This window comes from Trachurus japonicus, chromosome 17 (genome assembly GCF_045865225.1).
Source record: "Trachurus japonicus isolate A0001 chromosome 17, Traja_1.0".
NCBI lineage: Eukaryota > Metazoa > Chordata > Actinopteri > Carangiformes > Carangidae > Trachurus > Trachurus japonicus.
Window position 1 is genome coordinate 33383219 of NC_140923.1, and position 10717 is coordinate 33393935.

A 10717-nucleotide genomic window follows, 5' to 3' on the forward strand; every position below is an offset into this window, starting at 1 on the left:
CTGGCAGATAAAGGAGCAGATAGGAGAAGCGAGAGTGCCTTGGACAATACTCGCCTCGCCCTGGTCTTCGGCGCTGCTTCCTTTAGCTTTGAGACACTGACGATAGCAACTGTTAGGACAAAACACTGATGACGATGAGGAGGCTATAAACATACAGGGAGAAAGACCCATCACTTTGTAGCTGCATGTGAAATCAAGCTGCATATTCAACACAACATGCTTCATCTTCACATGGACACATGGTACATTGCACACTATCTGGAAAACCCCCGCATTGATTCAATTTGTGAACCTAAACTGTATCCGTCACTATCAATCGTGTCACCCTCCCCCCCACCAACACCCACAAACACTGGGCTGTTTCGGCCTTTTTTTTTAATGTGCTGTAATGTAGTAGTGCCAGGCCAGATGACCCAGCACCAGATCAGTGTACCACTCACACTCCTGAGGGCAGCTGACTGCAACAGCAGTTAGGCGAGACGGCCGTCGCAGGTCGCCCAGGCCACAGCTGGGAACCCCCGGGCCAAAGTGTTGACCTGATGTGATTAAGTCTACATCCAGCTGCATGGAGGGATGATACGAGGAAATAGTGTTACACCTGCAGATTTTTTTTTTTATTAATGTAAATCATGTTTTGTGTGTGGATCCACTTGCCTGGGATGGCTTTGCATACCCTTGTCTCTCCCAATTTCTCCCACTGATCCAGTCCAGTGTGTGTGGTCTATAAGAGCCAAGCTCCCGGTATTTGTCCTGAGAAAGACCTTGATAGGAATGGGGTCTGAGTGAGAGTGCTTATTTTATTCTCTTCCATGCTGCTGCAGGCTATGGCTGTATTAATGCAATGGCAGGGATCTTTGAAGTTGTGACTTTATGAGACAAAAGCTAATTTCCTTTCCTTTGTTCATTATCGAGAGAGACTTCCAGCCGGGCGGAAAGCATGCTGTGCTAATTATTCCATTCATGAGTTGTCTCTAAAGTATGTAATGGATTTCACTGGGCTTTTCACAGGTAAGCAGGGTGATATGGCGTACACGCTAGTGTCAACACAGTAGTTTAGAGCGATAATACCTTTTTAAATTTATTTAATTCTCCCCGGATAATGATGAACAAATTCTCAACAAACACCTACTGTTTGCAGAATAAAGTGATGGGAAATAAGAGAGCAGAGATGTAAGTTTAGGTTGGCAGGTTGCAAGTTGGTTGTAACTCTAAATCGGGGCTTATGCATAGCCGTGCTTACACTGATGTTTCAACAAATATATCCTCTGCAGACTTATAAGACCGCAGCCACTTTGCAACTCATTAAGATCTGAACCCAATTTTCACAAATGAGTTTCAGAGTTTGTGGGGCCAAGTTAGGCATGTGACATAATGGGATTTCCATCTTTCCCTGAAACACAACTTGGCAGAGCATGAAGGGAAATGCAACATTTTCACTTTCCGTCTTCGCCACATACCAGGATTCCACCCACAACACCTGAGCACTCCCAAATGAGCGAGATGTGTGTGTCCCTGCCACGGTTTGTACGATGTGTATCCTGCCACTCAGAGTCGGATCAGACAACGACAGGGGAAAAAAAGGGGTGTAGCAGTGACACAAGTACAGCCATATACCTCCTCCACTGCTGCCTGACACCCCTCCTCCTCCTCCTCCACCTCCTCTTCCTCCTCCTCCTCTTCCACCTCCTCTCTCCCCCACTTTGTTTGTGCTCATTTCATTCCGTGTGCAGCCTCCTGGCAGGCAGGTCAAGGTTTACCCTCGCACCACACACCATTTCCCTCACACGCCGCCTGGGGGAGGAACACTGGAGGCCTGAGGCAAGGGCAAGCCCAAACAGCTCGCACAACATTGCCACCATCACCACCTCTAACCATATGGATGGGAGCAAATACTGCGCTGAGAATCACACAATTGGATCTCTATACCCCCCCTCCCCACTCCCTTTCTTTCTTTCTTTCTTTTCACCAATTAAACCTTCTTTCTTTCTCTCCTGTCCTTTATCTTATTGTACATTATTGATTTCTGTCAGTAGTAAGGTATATGTCTATTAACCGATAGATTTAATAGAGTGACAATAGAAAGATACTCATTTGTTCCCCCCGTAGTGTAAGTGTTCATTTTGAGAGTCTGATACTAACCCTGGCTAGAAGCTAGTGCTGGATTTTTAGCTGTAAATGGAAAACGCCTGTGGGCTTTTCATTTTCTGGGCCCAGACGTTCCCTTCATGGTGTCGGAGCCCTTGTGTTCACAGAGTTCATGTTTTGCTGCGGGGCTTTTTTTTATTTTGTTTTATCTCATAGCTTAGACTAGCAGGGCTTTAACTCCCAGAGGACTCCTGCGTAGCAACAGCAGAGATCAACAAAGTAAGTTTGTTTATGTTGGCTGTGTCCGCATGTTGTCGACTTATACATTTCTCAGTCTCCATTTCCTGCCTCTCCTTGCCCCAGGGGGAAGGAGCCCTCTAATTGGATCTTGTTCTAATTGAGCCTAATACTGGAGCTAACTGGAGTTGGGCCCTGTGGCTAATGAAGAGCTGAATCAAAACTAAGCACTAAAACTTTGACTTTGCGTGTGTGTGTGTGCATGCCTGAGTTTTTTTTCTTTTTGCTCTACATTCTATCATGAATGCACCACTACTCATTTTGGTTTACTCTTTGATTTTTCTCTCTTTTTTTCTTTTACCTTATATTCTGTACAACAAATCTATGTAAACACAGAATAATTATTTGTGAAAAACACTAGTTTCAGATTTCAAAAAAAGTTCAGGGTATCACACGATTAAAATTTTATAACTTGCATTCACATTTAGCTCCATATTTACCACAAGAGGGAGCTAATGTTTTTAACATGGCGTCCTGTGCAGCCAAAAGCAGGTCAGACTTACATGTAGTCACAGTGGTGTCGCCACCTACAGGCAAAGAAAAACAGTTTTATCACCACCTAGGGTCTACGAGTGGTACAGCTTTTTATATTTTTTTCCTTCATTTTTTCCATCATCAAATACACAATCCAACAACTCCGAAAACGCTCTCGTGGACAAGTTGTGAGTTGCACATTCACCACGCTAATAACGAAATGTTACGAGACAGAGTTGTTTTCGAGGCAAATGTAGAGACTGCTTGCTGAAAAACTGCCCTGAACGCGCATCAGCGGTTTTGCATGAATTTATCTCGAAAACAACTCTGTCTCGTAATGTTCCGTTATTATCTCATAGCGTGGTGAATGTGCAGGTCACAATTTGTCCACGAGAGCGTTTTGGAGTTGCTGGATTGTGTATTTGATGAGTTTGATGAGGGAAACCAAGAAATTCCATTAGCCTCCATAACGTAGCTCTGAGCAGCTCGTGGCTCTGCTCCACCTTTCTAAAAATAGCCTGCACTGACAATTGAAGGTAACAAACCTACTCCTAAAACTATAGGGATTATGGCAATGGGCCAATTTGCCAAAATATTAAACTATCCCTTTAACTAAAATGTAAAATTTTTATCTTCAACTACACTTAATGGAACTACAGTACAATAAAATTCAACGCGTGGCCATAAAGCACCACATGTTAGCTTTTGAAGATTTTCATAATTAATTCCTCATTTATTTACCCCATTATGAATTGGGCGTCCCATTTAATTTTTCCTGACAAGTGAGCCGTTGTGTTAACCTCATACACCCACACATAGCAGTTAAGAAAAATAAAAAGAAAGAAAAATCAATCTAGTCCTAATTGCCTGTAGGCAGTATTACTGTCAAACCTATAGAAGGTTTTACTCTCTTTGCCTGTGGCGAGGCCTTTCTTATGGAAGACATTTCGACATATCACAGTAGGAAAAGCACAGGTGTAAATAATAAAATTAATGGTGCAGAATACCATTTAGCCACTATTGTGCTCGGCGGTCCCCTGTCATGGTTTAGTGTGACATTTGAATAAAACAGAACCGTCAGTATTGCTTTAGTAACAGTTGTGCTTTTACTATGGCAAGTCAAAAAAAAAAGTCTATTGTGCACATCATATACGACTGTAGCTTTAAAACCGCCATTACTTTTCTTGTTGATAGGTGGCACAGGTTGGGTTGAGCACTGCAGTTCAGAAACTGTTGCTGCAGCTTGTTGGATGATAATGCCTGGCCCTGGTTTTTAGTGCTTTGCATCAATGCCACTGTGTACCCTTGTTCATTAACCCACCACAATATCAGACACTGTAGCTGATGAAAACCCATTTTTAAAGGATTGATTTTTTTCAACTTATTCTTTTGTCCTCTGTCACACTAAATGCCAATCCATCGAATATAAAATGGAACAGGCCGAGCACAGGCTGCGGTTTCAACAGCAGCGTATGCAACAGAGAAATGGAAATGAATGACGTCAGGTTTGCTGCTAGAGGGCTGAAAAAGAAATGACTTCTCTCTTGCCTCCAGCAGGGAGACTGTCTTTTTAAATGTTTTTACCTATCTGCAAATGATCTTGCCTCTTTTACATAAGAAGAGACTCATGCATACTGTGTGTTAATATACCAAATAGCCACCATACATCTGTGTCCACAATGTGTTATTTAATCATATTCTTCTCCGTATCTCTTTACCTTGAGGTTTTAATTTAGTCGGTGAGTCTAACGTGAGAACAAAATGGTTGATGCCCTTTCTGGAGGCTCATGGCCTTAAAAGCGTCACATGTTATCAAGTCCACAACAGCCATTAGACAAATGTTCACCACACACATGATGCACATCACTCAAACTGACAAAAAGGTATACGTCCTGCAGTTCATTGATTATCTCAATGAAAAATATGTACTTTAGCGAGAGTAAAGATAATTTAAATTGTTCTGTTTTGCTGGTACAACATAAATAGTTTTCTCCTTGCCCGTGCAAAACATTCAGAATTTGGCACTTGCAGGCAGCCTAACCACATATGGCTCAACTTAAGTCTTACTTTTTAATTAGGAAGCTACTTAGCTGTCGTAGTTATTATGATCACAAGTCCATTTTACGCCTTCTTTGCATGGATCTCAGAGGTTATTTTAAGGAATATTAGCTGGCAAGAGGTGTTAGCTCTGGGTGTTGCTGCAGTGAAGCTATCTGTTAGCCAGTTGGTACCAGAAATAAACATGGAAATAGTGCTGGGTGCACTTTGAGCACACAGTTCATCGTTCTGTTTCCCCAGCATCTCATCTCTGCTTTTTTTTTTTTTTAAAGAAAAAAATATACATACATAAACACTTTAAAAAGGCAGTTATCTTTCGTGCCATCAAGCTTTGGAATAGCTGCCCCCTCCACATATGACAATCTAACAGCAAGTCCTCATTCAAATACCATCTAAGAATGCATTACTTAACAGCTGATCAATAATCCAGTCTGGCAAGTATAATGTTGTATCCCTGTTTTGTTCCTGTTAATGATTGCTACGAAGACTAATATCAACTTGTTTAAATGCAATCAAATGTAAGGTGTAAAATGTAAGATTGCACAGCACCAATGTGCTGTTGTTAGTATTACTGTAAACATGATGTATTAAGATGTCTAGGCATATTTGACTGATGTGATATTGAAAATAATATGATCTTTTTTTTTGATGTAAGGTTTTTCGGACCCCAGGAAGACTAGCTTGTACTAACCTGTAAATGCTATACGTACTGTATATGTTATGCTATAACAAGCTGTGGTCAAGCTTTCAGTTGGTCACATATGTTTCAAATCCATTTTTTCAGCTCAGCGCAGTACAAACTGGTGTTTTGAAGCTGGCATTATTCAATCTCGATCTCCAGATTGCGGTGTCTTTCCAAGCAGTTGCTGTAGTTGGAGGCCTGCGAGGCACAAACTAATGCTGCACAGTGTTGATGACTACCACCAGAGGGGGGTTAGGTGGAGACACAGCACTCCAGGTGGGCCGAGTTGCACCCCCCCTTGGGTGCTCTGCCATGTTTCAAGAAGGAGGAGGGCACAGTAAATGGTTCCAGAGCAAATATAGTCTTCCAAACCTCGGGCCTCAAGGATGTAGCCTAAAGGCCAATATGAAACAGATGAAAGAAAGAAACTTGGGTGGGGCCCTTGGTTGCTCTTATGAAAGCCAGCTGGAAGAAAGCGTTTTCTTTAGAATATAAAAAAATCTTTTCGTCAAAACACTCAAAAGGCACAAGCTCCCTTCTTTGTGTATGAACACTTGGACATGTACAGACCTGAGAGAGTGTGTGTTTCGTTGGCTCATACTTGAGTGGGTTTGCATTGCCTAGGTCTCTTGTTTGTTGACAGTATTAAACAAATGGTCTGAGAGCTTATTACTCAAGGTGGAATGACGTGAAATCTGGTGTGCAAGTTATATATATATATATACCATAACTAACACCGCGCACAGTTATGTGTGTGTGTGTGTGTGTGTGTGTGTGTGTGTGTGTGTGTACACTTGTGTGTGCAGGCCCCTCCCTGGCCCTGCAGGTTTCTCTGGGGTTTTCTTGTCACCCTATGTCTTGGAGGTGAGAGGGCGGGTGATAATTGAACACTCTCTGGCAGTTTTAACAAATGTATTGAAAGGTGGAATCGAAAAACCTGTTAATGAGATTTCCCACCCCGGGCAGTGCTCAGGGTTATTATTCTTATAATTTTATTAATCTAATGAGTTACTCAAAGTTTATTTTCAGATATATTTTTCCCACTCGCCCTATAGGGCTGCTGTTTTATTAGCCTCTGCTCTTCAGCTGCATACAAACTTTATTAATAAATCAATTTACAATGCTTTGTCGGAGGTCCCTGTTTGTGACTCAAACCAAACAGATGCAAAGACAGGGACTCATAGAGCACAGTGTGAATGATGGAGCCGCACTGGCCCTGTACCAAGGTGCACATCTTTGTACTTGGGTTTGTTTACCTCACAAGATGGCTCCTGGCTTAGGGAATGGACCATGAAAATGGCTGCTCTCTTGCGCCTGCAGCAGTCTATATAGATTGGAGTTTTTCATGTGGCAGTTAGGCTGCTGGGATATACACCCCAGGGGATGTGCTCTCATTAAGGACAGTAGCTCTGGGCACTTTTGTACTGCTTCCTGTGGCCACTGACCTCCTTTTCACCCGTGGGCTTGCAGCTACACCACAGCTCTGATTCTTGGTCTCCCTGTCACTCCCCAACAAAGCCCTGGGGTTGTCACATGACTCGAGTGACTCCTGACCTGCCCGGCCTCCTGCAACCCCTCCCATCCTGTCGGCGAGCCGGTTGGAATGATCACAGGCGGCGTAAGGGTCACATGCCCCCTACCCATCACCCCCCACCCCTCCACAAAAATGGCGGTTATATCCTTGGGCTTTTGAAGGAAGAATTTCCCAAGTTGACAGTGTCAAAACATCATGTCAGAAATGGCCAACTTTATGTGTCATCTTAGAGCAGTACAGCTGCAATATTATTCATGTGGAAAAAGTTTGAGCGCTACACTGAGCCATCCATCATCTCCACAATAGTAACTGAAAGCAAATTTAGTGATAGAAAGCACCTGTCTCGTCGGACCTTTACCTTGAGTCCAAGCAAATACTTGAGCTGTGCTGCTTGAATGGACACAAGCAGGATAATAACATTGCTTCGTCACTGTCCTCCCTAAGCCATTTCTGCAGCCATTTCCTCCATGGTTCATTTTAGCCATAAGACAAACTAGCTTGTGAGGAGCACCTAAAGGTGATCTAAGATCCCAACCAAGGTAGTTAATCATTGATCAGAAAAACATTACTCTGGACTTGGGGCATTATAGTTCTGTGCCTAAAGTGCATAGAAAAATATCAATACAAATCCCCCTGATCTTTTTTTAATTAAAGGCTAAAGGCCTGGTGCTCCCTGCTGCGGCTGTTGCTGCTGCTGCTGCTGCTGCTGAATGGAGACTTTAAACTACCCTAATTTTCATTGTCCATTTTATGAAAGAATTAGGAGCAAATAACCCGATTTTATGAGAAGGAAAAATGTCCTGCTCACATAGACAGTGTTAGTACATGAAGGACACGATTCTAAGAGGTAAGCTGTGGGGTGGCCCCGCATAGCTGATTGGTGGATTGAGATATCAGACCAGTTCTCATCAGCACCACCCATACTTATACCTGCGGGCTAAACAATTTTGTCCTCCACTAGTAAGCAATTAGATTATATTCAAACACACATACACACACACACAGACTCAACAAACTGTATTCCCCCTATGCAGCATTCTGCCTTCCTCAATATGACACTCACTTCCTCCATATGTGTGTGAGTTTGTGTTAACACAAGAATACGAACACACACACACACACACACACACACACACACACACACACCCTGTAGGTATAAGGTTCCAGTTGGTATATCTCTGTCTCTAAGCCCCAGTTTGATGCCCTAGACTCATGGTATCCAACCCCCACTCTTTCTGCATCCCCTCAGGCTTCTGTGTGTGTGTATGTGTGTGTGTGTGTGTAAGATGGCTACTGAACCAAGAGGGCATTGTTTCTCTCCAGCGGGGTTTCATAATTGAACGTTCAGATTTATGCACTCATTCAAATGGATACTAAAAGTAGAAGTGAAGCACGTAACCACGTTCCACACTCGAATTATCCATGGCAAAACTGAAACTCAAGATCAAACGGCAGATTATTGTTGTGAGGTATCACGCACGACTCCCTACGTGCCGAACACATTTTGGTGGATGCACATGCAGCAGATAATTACACACGGACTGATTGGAAGATTTCCACAGGAGGTGCAAAATCCAGTCAGTCTGCATCAAGTTGTGTGTTTCTTAGGCACATGTGTGAGTGAGGCAGGGAAGAGAAAAGACAGCGGGCAGCAGGGACAAACCCGTCAGCCACTCAGATCACATCAGGTCTGTCGGGACACATTGGAGCACAGCGAGCCTGATGGGATATGCCCCCCAGGAGTGCGAAGCAGGCCAGATGACATACAGACACAGGGGCAGGCAAGGAAGGAAGAAAGAATAGAGGATGGCACATCCTGCCTTTAATGCACAATATGTTCCAATAACATGCACGCAATTATGAATGGTAACCCTGACTACATTATGTACTAATTATACAGTAACACCATACCAACGCAGACGTACACTTGCATACAATCACATGTACTGAGGCATTCAAGCACACACAGACACACACACACACATACACATACACATGCGTACACCTACCCCCAACAGACTCTCGCACAGACACACATGTACATGCATGCGTGTTCACTGATATCGCCATAAACATGTAGCCTGGATCTCACACCAGATAACCTACATCTTAAACAACACAGCACATATGCTAATGTGAAACGTGAAGGCATGATGTTTATGAGCTGCACACGATGCATATGCTCCTGCGTGTGAGTAAATGCACAGACACGCTTGGGTACATATGTCCGCAGGGGCAAAATGGGAAATAGACACTTCTCTTCATGCCTGTTCTTTAATTGGGGCATTTATTGTTTTGTGGTGGTGTTTACTTCATTAAATTAAGGCACATTTCAGAAATGCAGCACGTTTCAAGGTTTATATAAGCAAAATTATGCTTTCAGCCATTAAGTTGCAAATTAACATATCTTTATGACTGTGGGATATGCCAGTTGAAGATGCTTTTACATTTTCACACTAATCAACTTGACTTTAACATGTTGGATTTCAGTTTGATTTGCTTTCATCGCAAATATTGTTTCTCCCCTCGGCTGTGTGTGCCTGCACGTGTATTTGAGCGGAGCCGTGTTGGTGTATCCGAGTGTGTACGCTTGTGTTCTTCTGTTAGTTGTCCACGGCACCTTCGTGTCAGCCCAACTGTTCCCTTTCTTAGGAAATCAGAAGATGTGTGTGCAAGGAGGGGGTGTTGCAAGGACAAAATGAACTAATGTTGAATATTCCGTATTGGTTTTACTGTAATTCTTTTCTAATTCTTAGTTTATTCAATTTCATCTCCTTGAGGCTGGTAGGTATGGAAATGAGGTCTGTTCTTTTTTTTCTTTTCTTTTTTTTTTGCCTGTGTAAATTGCAGCTATCACCTCAAGCCTTTTGAACAAGATTACCCAGATGGCCTTGCGTAGTGTGCCTGAAGTTTTATTTTCCTCCTTTGCCTGCTTTTCCTTCTTGACTGCAGGGGAAAAGAGAGGGAGCCGGGAAGCCTCCTGAAAGCTCCGGGTGAGGCCAGGAGGCAGCAGCTGTGGCAAAGAGAGATCTGGGGGAAGAAGAAGAAGTAGAAGAAGAAGAAGAGTGAGTTGGGGTGGGAGCGCTGGGGGGTGGATGAGACTGGTGCAGGGGGCGTTGTTGTGTGCATTTGTGTGTGAAGGGAGTTGGGGTGGGGCGGGGTGGGAGGGAGTAACAAAATTGTAAAGCTGAGAACACCAGCCATTATGAACACTACCCCCTACCTGGCTTGGCTGTCAAGGGGACCGGAATAACCCTTGGAGTACTCAAAGAGGGGGTTGGTGGAGTGGGTATGTTCTGGATGGGAACAGGAAGAACTTGGGGGGTGGGTGGGTGGTTGGCAGGGTGTATATGTGTGTGTGTGTGTGTGTGTACATGAACATGTGTTTTGAGTAAGGTGTTGTTTGTAGATACAGCGAAGTGAGTCCCAGTGTAAACATGGCATTACCACATCACCGTTCACATTAGCAATACTTACAATTCAAACAGCTAGAATCACACCCTTAAATGCCAGGATTTGGTGAAAAGCATGATAAATAGCAACCTCCTGCCCAGGTGATCATTGTTGTGCAAGTGGTGGGATTTGTC